The sequence below is a fragment of the Triticum aestivum genome, chromosome 5A, assembly GCF_018294505.1.
Source record: "Triticum aestivum cultivar Chinese Spring chromosome 5A, IWGSC CS RefSeq v2.1, whole genome shotgun sequence".
Taxonomy (NCBI): domain Eukaryota; kingdom Viridiplantae; phylum Streptophyta; class Magnoliopsida; order Poales; family Poaceae; genus Triticum; species Triticum aestivum.
The window spans coordinates 63727500-63743869 of NC_057806.1; the positions used below are offsets into that span (position 1 = coordinate 63727500).

The window sequence follows — 16370 nt, forward strand, 5'->3', positions numbered from 1 at the left end:
CTACTAATGGATAATGCCCTATACTACTTACTCTCTCGCTCAACTACGAAGACGAGTTTACCACGATTTCCACCCCTCCCTCTATACCGCGGCAACACGTATTTTACACCCCTTTCAGAACGCGCTTTTCGCGCCCCAACTCTCCCTAGACGCGTGACTAATGAGCTCAGAGCTAAAACATATCGCAAATGTCAAAAATATGATGACAGGCTTAATATATATCACGCACGTGCATTCTGTTCCTCACGTACGTACAAAAATAATTAAAAAAGGGAATGCAACACGAGGACTTCCCAAGAGGTCACCCATCCTAGTACTACTCTCGCCCAAGCACGCTTAACTTCGGAGTTCTGATGGGATCCGGTGCTTTAGTGCTGGTATGATCGCATCCGACATGTTACCCCCGGCTTCATCCCTTATGCTTCGCACTCCCACGTCCGCTACAAAGACGGCTGTACATTCTTACTACCATTACAACCGTCGCCTACTAATGGATAATGCCCTATACTACTTACTCTCTCGCTCAACTACGAAGACGAGTTTACCACGATTTCCACCCCTCCCTCTATACCGCGGCAACACGTATTTTACACCCCTTTCAGAACGCGCTTTTCGCCCCCCAACTCTCCCTAGACGTGTGACTAATGAGCTCCGAGCTAAAACATATCGCAAATGTCAAAAATATGATGACAGGCTTAATATAAATCACGCACGTGCGTTCTGTTCCTCACGTACTTACAAAAATAATTAAAAAAGGGAATGCAACACGAGGACTTCCCAGGAGGTCACCCATCCTAGTACTACTCTCGCCCAAGCACGCTTAACTTCGGAGTTTTGATGGGATCCGGTGCTTTAGTGCTGGTATGATCGCATCCGACATGTTACCCCCGGCTTCATCCCTTATGCTTCCAACTCCCACGTCCGCTACAAAGACGGCCGTACATTCTTACTACCATTACAACCGTCGCCTACTAATGGATAATGCCCTATACTACTTACTCTCTCGCTCAACTACGAAGACGAGTTTACCACGATTTCCACCCCTCCCTCTATACCGCGGCAACACGTATTTTACACCCCTTTCAGAACACGCTTTTCGCGCCCCAACTCTCCCTAGACGCGTGACTAATGAGCTCCGAGCTAAAACATATCGCAAATGTCAAAAATATGATGACAGGCTTAATATATCACGCACGTGCGTTCTGTTCCTCACGTACGTACAAAAATAATTAAAAAAGGGAATGCAACACGAGGACTTCCCAAGAGGTCACCCATCCTAGTACTACTCTCGCCCAAGCACGCTTAACTTTGGAGTTTTGATGGGATCCGGTGCTTTAGTGCTGGTATGATCGCATCCGACATGTTACCCCCGGCTTCATCCCTTATGCTTCCCACTCCCACGTCCGCTACAAAGACGGCCGTACATTGTTACTACCATTACAACCGTCGCCTACTAATGGATAATGCCCTATACTACTTACTCTCTCGCTCAACTACGAAGACGAGTTTACCACGATTTCCACCCCTCCCTCTATACCGCGGCAACACGTATTTTACACCCCTTTCAGAACACGCTTTTCGCGCCCCAACTCTCCCTAGACGCGTGACTAATGAGCTCCGAGCTAAAACATATCGCAAATGTCAAAAATATGATGACAGGCTTAATATATCACGCACGTGCGTTCTGTTCCTCACGTACGTACAAAAATAATTAAAAAAGGGAATGCAACACGAGGACTTCCCAGGAGGTCACCCATCCTAGTACTACTCTCGCCCAAGCACGCTTAACTTCGGAGTTTTGATGGGATCCGGTGCTTTAGTGCTGGTATGATCGCATCCGACATGTTACCCCCGGCTTCATCCCTTATGCTTCCCACTCCCACGTCCGCTACAAAGACGGCCGTACATTCTTACTACCATTACAACCGTCGCCTATTAATGGATAATGCCCTATACTACTTACTCTCTCGCTCAACTACGAAGACGAGTTTACCACGATTTCCACCCCTCCCTCTATACCGCAGCAACATGTATTTTACATCCCTTTCAGAATGCGCTTTTCGCGCCCCAACTCTCCCTAGACGCGTGACTAATGAGCTCCGAGCTAAAACATATCGCAAATGTCAAAAATATGATGACAGGCTTAATATATATCACGCACGTGCGTTCTGTTCCTCACGTACGTACAAAAATAATTAAAAAAGGGAAAGCAACATGAGGACTTCCCAAGAGGTCACCCATCCTAGTACTACTCTCACCCAAGCACGCTTAACTTCAGAGTTCTGATTTGATCCGGTGCTTTAGTGCTGGTATGATCGCATCCGACATGTTACCCCCGGCTTCATCCCTTATGCTTCCCACTCCCACGTCCACTACAAAGACGGCCGTACATTGTTACTATCATTACAACCGTCGCCTACTAATGGATAATGCCCTATACTACTTACTCTCTTGCTCAACTACGAAATCGAGTTTAGCACGATTTCCACCCCTCCCTCTATACCGCAGCAACACGTATTTTACACGCCTTTCAGAACGCGCTTTTCGTGCCCCAACTCTCCCTAGACGCGTGACTAATGAGCTCCGAGCTAAAACATATCGCAAATGTCAAAAATATGATGACAGGCTTAATATATATCACGCACGTGCGTTCTGTTCCTCACGTACGTACAAAAATAATTAAAAAAGGGAATGCAACACGAGGACTTCCCAGGAGGTCACCCATCCTAGTACTACTCTCGCCCAAGCACGCTTAACTTCGGAGTTCTGATGGGATCCGGTGCTTTAGTGCTGGTATGATCGCATCCGACATGTTACCCCCGGCTTCATCCCTTATGCTTCCCACTCCCACGTCCGCTACAAAGACGGCCGTACATTCTTACTATCATTACAACCGTCGCCTACTAATGGATAATGCCCTATACTACTTACTCTCTCGCTCAACTACGAAGACGAGTTTACCACGATTTCCACCCCCCCCTCTATACCGCAGCAACACGTATTTTACACCCTTTTCAGAACGCGCTTTTCGCGCCCCAACTCTCCCTAGACGCGTGACTAATGAGCTCCGAGCTAAAACATATCGCAAATGTCAAAAATATGATGACAGGCTTAATATATATCACGCACGTGCGTTCTGTTCCTCACGTACGTACAAAAATAATTAAAAAAGGGAATGCAACACGAGGACTTCCCCAGAAGGTCACCCATCCTAGTACTACTCTCGCCCAAGCACGCTTAACTTCGGAGTTCTAATGGGATCCGGTGCTTTAGTGCTGGTATGAACGCATCCGACATGTTACCCCCGGCTTCATCCCTTATGCTTCCCACTCCCACGTCCGCTACAAAGACGGCCGTACATTCTTACTATCATTACAACCGTCGCCTACTAATGGATAATGCCCTATACTACTTACTCTCTCGCTCAACTACGAAGACGAGTTTACCACGATTTCCACCCCTCCCTCTATACCGCAGCAACACGTATTTTACACCCTTTTCAGAACGCGCTTTTCGCGCCCCAACTCTCCCTAGACGCGTGACTAATGAGCTCCGAGCTAAAACATATCGCAAATGTCAAAAATATGATGACAGGCTTAATATATATCACGCACGTGCGTTCTGTTCCTCATGTACGTACAAAAATAATTAAAAAAGGGAATGCAACATGAGGACTTCCCAGGAGGTCACCCATCCTAGTACTACTCGCGCCCAAGCACGCTTAACTTCGAAGTTCTGATGGGATCCGATGCTTTAGTGCTGGTATGATCGCATCCGACATGTTACCCCCGGCTTCATCCCTTATGCTTCCCACTCCCACGTCCGCTACAAAGACGGCCGTATATTCTTACTACCATTACAACCGTCGCCTACTAATGGATAATGCCCTATACTACTTACTCTCTCGCTTAACTACGAAGACGAGTTTACCACGATTTCCACCCCTCCCTCTATACCGCGGCAACACGTATTTTACACCCCTTTCAAAACGCGCTTTTCGCGCCCCAACTCTCCCTAGACGCGTGACTAATGAGCTCCGAGCTAAAACATATCGCAAATGTCAAAAATATGATGACAGGCTTAATATATATCACGCACGTGCGTTCTGTTCCTCACGTACGTACAAAAATAATTGAAAAAGGGAATGCAACACGAGGACTTCCCAGGAGGTCACCCATCCTAGTACTACTCTCGCCCAAGCACGCTTAACTTCGGAGTTCTGATGGGATCCGGTGCTTTAGTGCTGGTATGATCGCATCCGACATGTTACCCCCGGCTTCATCCCTTATGCTTCCCACTCCCACGTCCGCTACAAAGACGGCCGTACATTCTTACTATCATTACAACCGTCGCCTACTAATGGATAATGCCCTATACTACTTACTCTCTCGCTCAACTACGAAGACGAGTTTACCACGATTTCCACCCCCCCCTCTATACCGCAGCAACACGTATTTTACACCCTTTTCAGAACGCGCTTTTCGCGCCCCAACTCTCCCTAGACGCGTGACTAATGAGCTCCGAGCTAAAACATATCGCAAATGTCAAAAATATGATGACAGGCTTAATATATATCACGCACGTGCGTTCTGTTCCTCACGTACGTACAAAAATAATTAAAAAAGGGAAAGCAACATGAGGACTTCCCAAGAGGTCACCCATCCTAGTACTACTCTCACCCAAGCACGCTTAACTTCAGAGTTCTGATTTGATCCGGTGCTTTAGTGCTGGTATGATCGCATCCGACATGTTACCCCCGGCTTCATCCCTTATGCTTCCCACTCCCACGTCCACTACAAAGACGGCCGTACATTGTTACTATCATTACAACCGTCGCCTACTAATGGATAATGCCCTATACTACTTACTCTCTTGCTCAACTACGAAATCGAGTTTAGCACGATTTCCACCCCTCCCTCTATACCGCAGCAACACGTATTTTACACGCCTTTCAGAACGCGCTTTTCGTGCCCCAACTCTCCCTAGACGCGTGACTAATGAGCTCCGAGCTAAAACATATCGCAAATGTCAAAAATATGATGACAGGCTTAATATATATCACGCACGTGCGTTCTGTTCCTCACGTACGTACAAAAATAATTAAAAAAGGGAATGCAACACGAGGACTTCCCAGGAGGTCACCCATCCTAGTACTACTCTCGCCCAAGCACGCTTAACTTCGGAGTTCTGATGGGATCCGGTGCTTTAGTGCTGGTATGATCGCATCCGACATGTTACCCCCGGCTTCATCCCTTATGCTTCCCACTCCCACGTCCGCTACAAAGACGGCCGTACATTGTTACTATCATTACAACCGTCGCCTACTAATGGATAATGCCCTATACTACTTACTCTCTCGCTCAACTACGAAGACGAGTTTACCACGATTTCCACCCCTCCCTCTATACCGCGGCAACACGTATTTTACACCCCTTTCAGAACGCGCTTTTCGCGCCCCAACTCTCCCTAGACGCGTGACTAATGAGCTCAGAGCTAAAACATATCGCAAATGTCAAAAATATGATGACAGGCTTAATATATATCACGCACGTGCATTCTGTTCCTCACGTACGTACAAAAATAATTAAAAAAGGGAATGCAACACGAGGACTTCCCAAGAGGTCACCCATCCTAGTACTACTCTCGCCCAAGCACGCTTAACTTCGGAGTTCTGATGGGATCCGGTGCTTTAGTGCTGGTATGATCGCATCCGACATGTTACCCCCGGCTTCATCCCTTATGCTTCGCACTCCCACGTCCGCTACAAAGACGGCTGTACATTCTTACTACCATTACAACCGTCGCCTACTAATGGATAATGCCCTATACTACTTACTCTCTCGCTCAACTACGAAGACGAGTTTACCACGATTTCCACCCCTCCCTCTATACCGCGGCAACACGTATTTTACACCCCTTTCAGAACGCGCTTTTCGCCCCCCAACTCTCCCTAGACGTGTGACTAATGAGCTCCGAGCTAAAACATATCGCAAATGTCAAAAATATGATGACAGGCTTAATATAAATCACGCACGTGCGTTCTGTTCCTCACGTACTTACAAAAATAATTAAAAAAGGGAATGCAACACGAGGACTTCCCAGGAGGTCACCCATCCTAGTACTACTCTCGCCCAAGCACGCTTAACTTCGGAGTTTTGATGGGATCCAGTGCTTTAGTGCTGGTATGATCGCATCCGACATGTTACCCCCGGCTTCATCCCTTATGCTTCCCACTCCCACGTCCGCTACAAAGACGGCCGTACATTCTTACTATCATTACAACCGTCACCTACTAATGGATAATGCCCTATACTACTTACTCTCTCGCTCAACTACGAAGACGAGTTTACCACGATTTCCACCCCTCCCTCTATACCGCAGCAACACCTATTTTACACCCCTTTCAGAACGCGCTTTTCGTGCCCCCACTCTCCCTAGACGCGTGACTAATGAGCTCCGAGCTAAAACATATCGCAAATGTCAAAAATATGATGACAGGCTTAATATATATCACGCACGTGCGTTCTGTTCCTCACGTACGTACAAAAATAATTAAAAAAGGGAATGCAACACGAGGACTTCCCAAGAGGTCACCCATCCTAGTACTACTCTCGCCCAAGCACGCTTAACTTTGGAGTTTTGATGGGATCCGGTGCTTTAGTGCTGGTATGATCGCATCCGACATGTTACCCCCGGCTTCATCCCTTATGCTTCCCACTCCCACGTCCGCTATAAAGACGGCCGTACATTGTTACTACCATTACAACCGTCGCCTACTAATGGATAATGCCCTATACTACTTACTCTCTCGCTCAACTACGAAGACGAGTTTACCACGATTTCCACCCCTCCCTCTATACCGCGGCAACACGTATTTTACACCCCTTTCAGAACACGCTTTTCGCGCCCCAACTCTCCCTAGACGCGTGACTAATGAGCTCCGAGCTAAAACATATCGCAAATGTCAAAAATATGATGACAGGCTTAATATATCACGCACATGCGTTCTGTTCCTCACGTACGTACAAAAATAATTAAAAAAGGGAATGCAACACGAGGACTTCCCAGGAGGTCACCCATCCTAGTACTACTCTCGCCCAAGCACGCTTAACTTCGGAGTTTTGATGGGATCCGGTGCTTTAGTGCTGGTATGATCGCATCCGACATGTTACCCCCGGCTTCATCCCTTATGCTTCCCACTCCCACGTCCGCTACAAAGACGGCCGTACATTCTTACTACCATTACAACCGTCGCCTATTAATGGATAATGCCCTATACTACTTACTCTCTCGCTCAACTACGAAGACGAGTTTACCACGATTTCCACCCCTCCCTCTATACCGCAGCAACATGTATTTTACATCCCTTTCAGAATGCGCTTTTCGCGCCCCAACTCTCCCTAGACGCGTGACTAATGAGCTCCGAGCTAAAACATATCGCAAATGTCAAAAATATGATGACAGGCTTAATATATATCACGCACGTGCGTTCTGTTCCTCACGTACGTACAAAAATAATTAAAAAAGGGAATGCAACATGAGGACTTCCCAAGAGGTCACCCATCCTAGTACTACTCTCACCCAAGCACGCTTAACTTCGGAGTTCTGATGGGATCCGGTGCTTTAGTGCTGGTATGATCGCATCCGACATGTTACCCCCGGCTTCATCCCTTATGCTTCCCACTCCCACGTCCGCTACAAAGACGGCCGTACATTGTTACTATCATTACAACCGTCGCCTACTAATGGATAATGCCCTATACTACTTACTCTCTTGCTCAACTACGAAGACGAGTTTACCATGATTTCCACCCCTCCCTCTATACCGCAGCAACACGTATTTTACACGCCTTTCAGAACGCGCTTTTCGTGCCCCAACTCTCCCTAGACGCGTGACTAATGAGCTCCGAGCTAAAACATATCGCAAATGTCAAAAATATGATGACAGGCTTAATATATATCACGCACGTGCGTTCTGTTCCTCACGTACGTACAAAAATAATTAAAAAAGGGAATGCAACACGAGGACTTCCCAGGAGGTCACCCATCCTAGTTCTACTCTCGCCCAAGCACGCTTAACTTCGGAGTTCTGATGGGATCCGGTGCTTTAGTGCTGGTATGATCGCATCCGACATGTTACCCCCGGCTTCATCCCTTATGCTTCCCACTCCCACGTCCGCTACAAAGACGGCCGTACATTGTTACTATCATTACAACCGTCGCCTACTAATGGATAATGCCCTATACTACTTACTCTCTTGCTCAACTACGAAGACGAGTTTACCACGATTTCCACCCCTCCCTCTATACCGCAGCAACACGTATTTTACACGCCTTTCAGAACGCGCTTTTCGTGCCCCAACTCTCCCTAGACGCGTGACTAATGAGCTCCGAGCTAAAACATATCGCAAATGTCAAAAATATGATGACAGGCTTAATATATATCACGCACGTGCGTTCTGTTCCTCACGTACGTACAAAAATAACTAAAAAAGGGAATGCAACACGAGGACTTCCCAGGAGGTCACCCATCCTAGTTCTACTCTCGCCCAAGCACGCTTAACTTCGGAGTTCTGATGGGATCCGGTGCTTTAGTGCTGGTATGATCGCATCCGACATGTTACCCCCGGCTTCATCCCTTATGCTTCCCACTCCCACGTCCGCTACAAAGACGGCCGTACATTGTTACTATCATTACAACCGTCGCCTACTAATGGATAATGCCCTATACTACTTACTCTCTCGCTCAACTACGAAGACGAGTTTACCACGATTTCCACCCCTCCCTCTATACCGCGGCAACACGTATTTTACACCCCTTTCAGAACGCGCTTTTCGCGCCCCAACTCTCCCTAGACGCGTGACTAATGAGCTCAGAGCTAAAACATATCGCAAATGTCAAAAATATGATGACAGGCTTAATATATATCACGCACGTGCGTTCTGTTCCTCACGTACGTACAAAAATAATTAAAAAAGGGAATGCAACACGAGGACTTCCCAGGAGGTCACCCATCCTAGTACTACTCTCGCCCAAGCATGCTTAACTTCGGAGTTCTGATGGGATCCGGTGCTTTAGTGCTGGTATGATCGCATCCGACATGTTACCCCCGGCTTCATCCCTTATGCTTCCTGATGGGGTTATGTACCTAGGGTAGGGTCATGGACCTGATCTAAGTACCTTACCCAAGGACACCCTCAGAAGAAGTCGCCTTCCAGTCGACTAACGAGGGACACACTCGACTGACTTGAAGGACTCGACCACGAAGACTCAGTCGACCACCAGAAGGTCAAGAGGCACTCTGCACTGCAACGACCTTTAATCAAGTAGACTTTATGATAGTAAAGGCACTTTATGTGGGGCGTTACCAGTAACGCCCCAGACTTAACTCACCTTAAACCCTCTCCTACGTGGGCTGGCTGGGGTCCTGGCGCACTCTATATAAGCCACCCCCCTCCACAGGCAGAAGGGTTCGGCACCTTGTAACTCATATACTCATAATCCACTCGACCGCCTCCGGGCTCCGAGACGTAGGGCTGTTACTTCCTCCGAGAAGGGCCTGAACTCGTACATCCTTTGTGCTTACAACCTCTCCATAGCTAGGACCTTGCCTCTCAATACCTACCCCCCACTCTACTGTCAGGCTTAGAACCACGACAGTTGGCGCCCACCGTGGGGCAGGTGTTTTAGCGATTTTGTGGAGAAGTTGCAATTCTTCCGAGTACTTTCATCATGGTGTCTGTTGGAGTTTTGGTCGGGGGTCAAGAGATCCGTCTCGGCACTCTCACCTTCATCGCCGACGACTCCGCGTGGCTCCACGAGGCTCCACTCGACGTTGATGCGCTCCCCGTCCGCGGTGCGACGCATTTTCGTGCACATGTCCGCGGCGTTCTGCTGCGGCAACCGTCGACCCAGTATCGGTCGGCTCCTCCATCGTCCACCCTCCCGGTATTCCGCCGGCGCAAGCACTCGGGCCGGTCGAGGCTTCAGCGATGGGTGAGGCACGCGGTGGCTCGCCAATCGGCCACCACCCAAGTTGCGGCAACCGAGCCCGACGAACCTCTCTACGGCTTGTTCGATCAGTCGACTGGCTCCGTAGAGACTGCATCCGAGTGCGGTAGCAGTGATCCAGCGGCGGAAATCTTGATGGTCGACGGGCCCCACAGTCCTCCTGGCTTCGCCCGTGGTGGTGGAGCAGGTGACGGCGGCGACCCTACATGAGGCTACGAAGAGTACCAGCCCGAGCCACTCGACTCTCTGCAAAGAGAGGAACTTCGCCGCAGGAACGAGGATCCCGTGCATATTCCCATCGCAGGAGAAACCCCCGAGGCTCGTGCCTTGGAGGAGGCGCGTCTGGCCAATTTGGCCGAGCGCACTCGACTGGAGAATCTTCAGCGAGCACTCGACGAGCGCGCGCGGCAACGAGTTCCCGACACCAGTCGACGTCAACTCTTCCCGCCAACTCAGGTATATCGAACCCCAATTCAGAATTTAGCAGCTGCGACCCGTATAGCAGAGTCCATCCAGCCTTCGCAGTCGGAAGCTGGCAGAGGTTTGCTGCAGATCAGGGATCTGCTCCGGGCAGCAGGAGATCAGAATTCAGCCGTGTCTCAGTCGCGCAACAGAATTCACAGTCGATCCGTCACTGTGAATACGGTTCAGTCGGCTCACAGCCCCAGATCGCCTCCGCGGCGTGAAGGGCGCGAGAATCGGCGAGATCAATATGGCGACAGACTCGACCGAGATGATAGGCGTCGAGTGCCCTATTCCCCTCCGAGGGGTGGGTCTTACGCTCCTCGGCAGCCAGATGATAGGCGTCAGTACAGTACAGGGCGTAGGGTTCCAGTCGACCCCAGAGAACCAGGCTTCGACGCGCGATCCATTATCGTGCAAGGGTTGGTTGACCGGAACAGAGCCCATCGAGGTGGACTCGACAGAGATGTACCCACAAGCAGTCGAGTGCATGTTTCTGGTCCTGAATGTTTCAGCAGAGCTATCAGAGCCGCAGTTATCCCTCCCAATTTCAGGTTGGCAACAGGAGTCAGCAAGTTCACTGGTGAGTCTAAGCCTGAAACTTGGCTTGAAGACTACCGAGTGGCAGTTCAGATTGGTGGTGGGAACGACGAGGTGGCCATGAAGCATTTGCCCCTCATGTTGGAAGGTTCTGCCAGGGCATGGTTGACTCAATTACCTCCTAGCAGCATTTACACTTGGGAAGATCTGTCCCGAGTGTTCGTCAGGACGTTTGAAGGAACTTGCAAGCGACCAGCTGGATTGACAGAGTTGCAAGTCTGCGTGCAGAAAACTAATGAGACACTCAGAGAGTATATTCAGAGGTGGATCACTTTGCACCACACTGTGGAGAATGTGTCTGATCATCAGGCAGTCTGCGCCTTCAAAGATGGTGTCAAGAACAGAGAACTGAGTTTGAAGTTTGGTCGAACCGGTGACATGACCTTGAGTCGGATGATGGAGATTGCTACCAAGTACGCCAACGGCGAAGAAGAAGACCGACTCTGAAGCGGCAAGCACAAGCCGAGTCAGTCGGAAAAAGGAAACACCAGTCGGAAACAGAAGCGGAAGGCTGAACCGGCAGCTCCTGGAGAGGCTCTGGCCGTGACTCAAGGAAAGTTTAAGGGGAAACCAAAAGGATCCTGGAACCCCAAGAAGGTAAAGGATAAATAAGGGAACGACGTGATGGATATGCCATGTCACATTCACACGAAGAAAGACGAAGAGGGGAATATCATTTACCCGAAGCACACCACTCGCCAATGTCGACTCCTGATCCAGCAGTTTCAGGGAAAACAGTCTAAGGACAAGGAGAAGGAGTCGGACAAGGCCGAAGACAAGGAGGACAGTGAGGAAGGATATCCGCATATCAACTCCACTCTGATGATCTTTGCAGATGTGGAAAGCAGAAGTCGACTGAAAGTGATTAACCGAGAGGTGAACATGGTTGCCCCCGCAAAAGCAAATTATCTGAAGTGGTCTCAAACACCCATCACATTCGACCAATCTGATCACCCGACTCATATTGCCACCCCTGGGAGGCAAGCTTTGGTGGTCGATCCAGTTGTCGAAGGCACTCGACTAACAAAGGTGCTGATGGATGGTGGAAGTGGGCTGAACTTATTGTATGCAGACACATTGAAAGGTATGGGCATTCCGATGTCCCGACTGAGCACTAGTAACATGAGCTTTCATGGAGTTATACCAGGGAAGAAGGCCGAGTCACTCGGCCAGATAGCTTTGGACGTGGTGTTTGGTGATTCGAAGCATTTTCGCAAAGAAAAGTTGACGTTTGAGGTCGTGGATTTTCAGAGTGCATATCATGCCATTTTGGGGAGACCAGCTTACGCACGATTTATGGCTCGACCATGCTATGTGTACCTCAAATTGAAGATGCCCGGCCACAAAGGAGTGATCACTGTCACCGGTGATCGGAAAAAGGCAGAAGAGTGCTTTCAGAAGGGCTCCAAGATCGCCGATTCCCAGGTGACAGCGGTCGAGTTCGAAGAATATAAGCAAAACGCAGATCCGAGTGACTTGATGCGATCCAAGAAGCCCGCCACAGAGTCTGCATTCCAGTCGTCCGGTGAGACGAAGCCTGTTCACATTCACCCGACCGACCCCGAAGCAGCTCCGACCCGCATCTCCACGACACTCGACCCAAAATAGGAAGAAGCGCTCATCCAGTTCCTCCGTGAGAACTGGGACATTTTTGCATGGAAGCCCGCTGACATGCCAGGTGTTCCCAGGGGACTGGCTGAGCATCGCCTAAGAGTCGACTCATCTGCAAAACCAGTCAAAGAGCATCTTCGGCGGTCCGCCGTCCAGAAGAGAAAAGCCATTGGCGAAGAAGTGGCTCGACTGTTGGCGGCAGGATTTATCCGAGAGATATACCACTCCGAGTGGCTCGCTAATGTCGTCATGGTTCCTAAGAAGGACAAGTCGCTCCGAATGTGCATTGATTTCAAGCACATCAACCGGGCCTGCCCGAAAGATCATTTTCCTCTCCCTCGCATAGATCAAATTGTTGACTCGACCGCGGGATGTGAGAGGTTATCTTTTTTAGATGCCTACTCCGGGTACCACCAGATCCGTCTGTACGGGCCCGACGAGGTAAAAACAGCTTTCATCACTCCATTCGGGTGCTTCTGCTATATCACCATGCCATTCGGCCTCAAGAATGCCGGGGCCACATTCATGCGAATGATTCAGAAGTGTCTACTCACTCAAATCAGTCGGAATGTGGAAGCTTATATGGATGATATTATTGTCAAGTCACGAAAAGGTTCCGACCTGCTCGCTGACCTCGCCGAAACATTTGCCAACCTCAGAAGGTATGATATCAAGCTCAATCCATCGAAGTGCACATTTGGAGTTCCTGGTGGCAAGTTACTCGGTTTTCTCGTTTCCGAACGGGGAATCGACGCTAACCCAGAGAAGATTGGCACTATTCTCCGAATGAAACGCCCTGTGCGAGTGCATGATGTCCAGAAGCTTACTGGATGCTTAGCCGCATTAAGTCGATTCATCTCACGACTCGGTGAAAAGGCATTGCCTCTTTATCGACTGATGAAGAAGACAGACAAGTTCGAGTGGACTCCAGAAGCTGATACAGCGTTTGCCGAGCTAAAAGCTCTGCTCTCCACCCAGCCGGTGCTTGCTGCTCCAATCAGCAAAGAGCCTCTGTTGCTCTATATCGCAGCCACAGGACAAGTCGTCAGTACCGTGCTAACGGTCGAGCTGGAAGAAGAAGGAAAAGCCCTCAAAGTTCAGCGCCCAGTGTATTATTTGTCTGAAGTGTTGACTCCATCCAAGCAGAGATATCCTCATTATCAGAAGCTTGTATATGGAATATACATGACCACAAAGAAGGTTGCTCATTATTTCTCTGATCATTCCATCACAGTCGTCAGCGACGCTCCACTATCAGAGATTTTGCACAATAGGGATGCAACTGGTCGAGTGGCCAAATGGGCGATTGAACTTCTTCCCCTTGATATCAAGTTTGAGGCAAAGAAAGCCATTAAGTCCCAGGCAATAGCAGATTTCCTTGCCGAGTGGATTGAACAGCAGCAGCCGACTGAAGTTCACTCGGAGCATTGGACCATGTTTTTTGATGGCTCTAAGATGTTGAATGGTTCCAGTGCTGGGGTTGTCCTGGTTTCCCCCAGAGGAGATAAGCTCAGATATGTGCTCCAGATTCACTTTGATTCCTCCAACAATGAGGCAGAATATGAAGCCCTCTTATATGGGTTGCGCATGGCCATTTCACTCGGCGTCCGTCGCCTGATGGTCTATGGCGACTCGGATTTAGTGGTCAATCAGGTGATGAAAGAGTGGGACGTGAGAAGCCCAGCCATGACTGGATACTGCAGTGCAGTGAGGAAGCTGGAAAAGAAGTTCGAGGGGTTGGAGCTCCATCATATACCCCGACTGAAAAATTAAGCAGCTGATGATCTAGCAAAGATAGGTTCCAAGAGAGAAGCCATTCCGAGTGGTGTGTTCTTGGAGCATATACACACTCCGTCAATCAAAGAGGATCCTTTCACCGAAGAAACTCCACAGCCCAAGAGTGCCACAGATCCGACTGAAGTTGAAGTCCCAGCGGTGGTCGACTTGATCATGGAGGTTTTGGTGGTCATTCCCGACTGGACGATTCCGTATGTCGCATATATCCTGAGGAAAGAGCTCCCGGAGGATGAGGAAGAGGCTCGACAGATCGTCCGTCGATCTAAGGCCTTTACCGTAATCAAAGGACAATTGTACAGAGAAAGCGCGACTGGAGTTGGTCAGAAGTGCATAACACCAGAAGAAGGTCGACTCATCCTCAATGATATTCACTCGGGGACCTGTGGTCATCATGCGTCCTCTCGGACCATCGTGGCCAAAGCATACCGAGCCGGATTTTACTGGCCAAAGGCGAATGAGATGGCAAAAGAGATAGTGGATAAGTGCGAGGGATGTCGATTCTAATCGAATATGTCACACAAGCCTGCGTCGGCTCTGAAGACCATTCCACTCGTCTGGCCTTTCGCAGTATGGGGATTGGACATGGTCGGTCCTTTGAGAACAGGACGAAGTGGCTTCACGCATGTACTGGTGGCACTCGACAAGTTCACCAAGTGGATCGAGGCTAAACCAATCAAGAGCCTTGACACCGGTACTGCTGTTAGCTTCATCAGGGAACTAATATTCAGATATGGAGTCCCACACAGCATCATTACGGATAATGGGTCGAACTTTGACTCAGAGGAATTCAGAGCTTTCTGCAACTCCCAGGGCACACGGGTCGACTACGCTTCAGTCACCCATCCGCAGTCGAATGGACAAGCAGAGCGAGCTAATGGACTGATTCTTAAGGGATTGAAGCCTCGACTGATGCGTGATCTCAAACACGCGGCTGGAGCTTGGGTCGACGAACTTCCCTCAGTACTCTGGGGACTGTGGACCACACCTAATCGGTCGACCGGAAGAACTCCATTCTTCTTGGTCTACGGAGCTGAAGCAGTCTTGCCGAGTGATCTTCTCCACAATGCTCCTCGAGTTGAAATCTACAACGAAGCAGAGGCTGAACAAGCGCGGCAAGACGCTGTCGACCTTTTAGAGGAAGAAAGGGAGATGGCTCTGATCCGGTCGACCATCTACCAACAAGATTTGCGTCGTTTCCACGCCAGAAATGTGAGAGGTCGAGCCTTCCAGGAAGGAGATTTGGTTCTTCGAGTGGATCAGCACAAACCACACAAGCTTGCTCCTTCTTGGGAAGGCCCCTTCATCGTCACCAAGGTTCTCCACAACGGGGCGTACCGTCTTTACAACGTCGAGCATAATATCGACGAGCCCCGAGCTTGGAACGCGGAGCTACTCCGCCCATTTTACACTTAAGTTTTATCACTCGGATGAGTTGCAATAAAGTACTTCTGTAGTTCATGGACCTCAAAATAATAGTGTCATAGTCCCTCCATAATTTCTGTCGCTTTTTATTTTTGTCCAATAAAATTCCCCCTCAGTGGGTGACTTAGCTGCGAATCCGTTTCGCCTAAGTTTGTAAAAATCCTACCGAGTGGTAAGCCAGCCTTCCACTCGGGGGCTTAGCTGCAGCCCTGTGCTCGCCTAAGTTATAAAAATCCTACCGAGTGGTAAGCCAGCCTTCCACTCGGGGGCTTAGCTGCAGCCCTGCGCTCGCCTAAGTTACAAAAATCCTACCGAGTGAAGAGCAACCCTCTCACTCGGGGGCTTAGCTGCAGCCCTGTGCTCGCCTAAGTTACAAAAATCCTACCGAGTGTAGAGCAACCCTCTCACTCGGAGACTTAGCTGCAGTCCAAGCACTCGCCTAAGTTATCAAAATCCTACCGAGTGG

The 16370-nt window shown here is 49.4% G+C and overlaps 19 non-coding genes across 19 annotated transcripts; all 19 read right to left on the reverse strand.

Annotated features, from left to right (window-relative positions):
* Positions 1–272: 272 nt before the first annotated feature.
* Positions 273–391, reverse strand: LOC123109259 (5S ribosomal RNA). Its single transcript, XR_006452534.1, has one exon. It is a non-coding gene; the product is annotated as a 5S ribosomal RNA (ribosomal RNA).
* A 365-nt stretch (positions 392–756) lies between these two features.
* LOC123109668 (5S ribosomal RNA) lies at positions 757–875 on the reverse strand. Its single transcript, XR_006452909.1, has one exon. It is a non-coding gene; the product is annotated as a 5S ribosomal RNA (ribosomal RNA).
* Positions 876–1238: 363 nt separating this feature from the next.
* Positions 1239–1357, reverse strand: LOC123108657 (5S ribosomal RNA). The gene has a single exon (XR_006451983.1). It is a non-coding gene; the product is annotated as a 5S ribosomal RNA (ribosomal RNA).
* A 363-nt stretch (positions 1358–1720) lies between these two features.
* LOC123109669 (5S ribosomal RNA) lies at positions 1721–1839 on the reverse strand. Its single transcript, XR_006452910.1, has one exon. It is a non-coding gene; the product is annotated as a 5S ribosomal RNA (ribosomal RNA).
* Positions 1840–2204: 365 nt separating this feature from the next.
* Positions 2205–2323, reverse strand: LOC123108852 (5S ribosomal RNA). Its single transcript, XR_006452190.1, has one exon. It is a non-coding gene; the product is annotated as a 5S ribosomal RNA (ribosomal RNA).
* A 365-nt stretch (positions 2324–2688) lies between these two features.
* On the reverse strand, positions 2689–2807 carry LOC123108731 (5S ribosomal RNA). Its single transcript, XR_006452058.1, has one exon. It is a non-coding gene; the product is annotated as a 5S ribosomal RNA (ribosomal RNA).
* Positions 2808–3172: 365 nt separating this feature from the next.
* Positions 3173–3292, reverse strand: LOC123108713 (5S ribosomal RNA). The gene has a single exon (XR_006452041.1). It is a non-coding gene; the product is annotated as a 5S ribosomal RNA (ribosomal RNA).
* Positions 3293–3657: 365 nt separating this feature from the next.
* LOC123108781 (5S ribosomal RNA) lies at positions 3658–3776 on the reverse strand. Its single transcript, XR_006452106.1, has one exon. It is a non-coding gene; the product is annotated as a 5S ribosomal RNA (ribosomal RNA).
* Positions 3777–4141: 365 nt separating this feature from the next.
* Positions 4142–4260, reverse strand: LOC123108743 (5S ribosomal RNA). Its single transcript, XR_006452069.1, has one exon. It is a non-coding gene; the product is annotated as a 5S ribosomal RNA (ribosomal RNA).
* Positions 4261–4625: 365 nt separating this feature from the next.
* Positions 4626–4744, reverse strand: LOC123108853 (5S ribosomal RNA). The gene has a single exon (XR_006452191.1). It is a non-coding gene; the product is annotated as a 5S ribosomal RNA (ribosomal RNA).
* A 365-nt stretch (positions 4745–5109) lies between these two features.
* Positions 5110–5228, reverse strand: LOC123108755 (5S ribosomal RNA). Its single transcript, XR_006452080.1, has one exon. It is a non-coding gene; the product is annotated as a 5S ribosomal RNA (ribosomal RNA).
* A 365-nt stretch (positions 5229–5593) lies between these two features.
* Positions 5594–5712, reverse strand: LOC123109270 (5S ribosomal RNA). Its single transcript, XR_006452538.1, has one exon. It is a non-coding gene; the product is annotated as a 5S ribosomal RNA (ribosomal RNA).
* Positions 5713–6077: 365 nt separating this feature from the next.
* Positions 6078–6196, reverse strand: LOC123109794 (5S ribosomal RNA). The gene has a single exon (XR_006453039.1). It is a non-coding gene; the product is annotated as a 5S ribosomal RNA (ribosomal RNA).
* A 365-nt stretch (positions 6197–6561) lies between these two features.
* Positions 6562–6680, reverse strand: LOC123108660 (5S ribosomal RNA). The gene has a single exon (XR_006451985.1). It is a non-coding gene; the product is annotated as a 5S ribosomal RNA (ribosomal RNA).
* Positions 6681–7043: 363 nt separating this feature from the next.
* On the reverse strand, positions 7044–7162 carry LOC123109670 (5S ribosomal RNA). Its single transcript, XR_006452911.1, has one exon. It is a non-coding gene; the product is annotated as a 5S ribosomal RNA (ribosomal RNA).
* A 365-nt stretch (positions 7163–7527) lies between these two features.
* LOC123109464 (5S ribosomal RNA) lies at positions 7528–7646 on the reverse strand. The gene has a single exon (XR_006452691.1). It is a non-coding gene; the product is annotated as a 5S ribosomal RNA (ribosomal RNA).
* Positions 7647–8011: 365 nt separating this feature from the next.
* Positions 8012–8130, reverse strand: LOC123109777 (5S ribosomal RNA). Its single transcript, XR_006453022.1, has one exon. It is a non-coding gene; the product is annotated as a 5S ribosomal RNA (ribosomal RNA).
* Positions 8131–8495: 365 nt separating this feature from the next.
* Positions 8496–8614, reverse strand: LOC123109778 (5S ribosomal RNA). Its single transcript, XR_006453023.1, has one exon. It is a non-coding gene; the product is annotated as a 5S ribosomal RNA (ribosomal RNA).
* A 365-nt stretch (positions 8615–8979) lies between these two features.
* On the reverse strand, positions 8980–9098 carry LOC123109588 (5S ribosomal RNA). Its single transcript, XR_006452820.1, has one exon. It is a non-coding gene; the product is annotated as a 5S ribosomal RNA (ribosomal RNA).
* Between the last annotated feature and the right edge of the window lie 7272 nt (positions 9099–16370).